Consider the following 1,372-nt stretch of genomic DNA (forward strand, 5'->3'; position numbering starts at 1 on the left):
TGGATAGAAAGTCTTTGGGTCCAGCGGCGTTGTAAGCATCTCAGTGCTGGCAGGGGTCTCTCTGTGGTTTCTCAGGCTTCCGAGGTCTGGTTGCATCCATGTGACTTGTCTTCTGCAATGTCTCCCAGGAATGGCAGAGAGAGAGAAGTGTCTCCCGCCTCCCAGGAGGACGTACCAGATTTCCCAGAATTCTTAGGAGAAGGCCATGCCCAATGAGACACAGAAGTCTCATTGGCTATCTCCAGATTGACAGCCTAGACTCCACCCCTATACTCTTAGTCCTTAAATGGACACCAGATTGGGTGACTACCACATCTCTGAACACAAACACAAACCCGTTACCATCTAGTCAATTACAGCTCACGGCAACTCCATGGGTTACTGCGGAGAACCACTCTGCGGTATTTCTTGGCTGTGATCTCGACGGGAGCAGATCATCAGGCCTTTCCTGTGTGGTGTCGTTGGGTGAGTTGAAACTGCCAATCTTCTGGATAACATTAGCGTGTAAACTCTTGGGCTGCCCAATGACCTTTATAACTAACAGAGCATGGATGCACATGCTTTGGACATGCTGTCTGGAGGCACCAGTTCCTGCGAAGGACAGACTTAGGAAAGTAGAGGGGCAGTGCCAAAGAGGAAGGCTGCTTACAGGATGGACTGACACAGTGGCTACAATGACAGGCTCAAACTAAGAACAATTGTGAGGACGGTGCGGGACTGGCCAGTGTTTTGCTCTGTTGTACATAGGGTCGCTATGAGTCACAACAGACAAGATAGCACCTAACAACAACTAAACAACCACGACCACATAGATGTGAAGGGACTTCAAAACACTTGTGGGGAAAAAATTTTTGTCATCTTTTGATATCATTTTCCATGAAGTTTTTGAAGCCCTCCCTTGTATGTAATTGCATTTGTGTTAAGTTTGCTTCTTGTCTACCTCTTCCCCACCTCCACCCCTATCTAGACCATAAGCTCTTGAAGGCTGAAAATTTCCCTTCCTTGTTCAATCCTGTGTCCCCAACATCCAGAACAGAGCCTGGCATGGGTAGGTGTGCATGGAACCTTGGTAAAATAAGTGACTAATGGGATGCGTATCTCTGAGAACTAAGTAAAAGAACTGGGAAACGCCACTGCTTGGTCTTCAAGCTTTGCTCCAGTGACCTGTGGCTACAACCTTCTTTCTTTTTTTATTTTACTTTAATAATTTTATTTATTATTATTATTTTTAATAGTTTCATTAGGGGTTCATACAACTCTTACCACAATCCATACATACATCAGTTGTGTAAAGCACATTTATATATTCAGTGCCCTCATCATTCTCAGAACATTTGCTCTCCACTTAAGCCCCTGGCATCAGCTCCTCATT

The sequence above is a fragment of the Echinops telfairi genome, unplaced genomic scaffold (assembly GCF_000313985.2).
Source record: "Echinops telfairi isolate 266 unplaced genomic scaffold, ASM31398v2 ScPeMD7_7424;HRSCAF=8462, whole genome shotgun sequence".
Taxonomy (NCBI): Eukaryota; Metazoa; Chordata; class Mammalia; order Afrosoricida; family Tenrecidae; genus Echinops; species Echinops telfairi.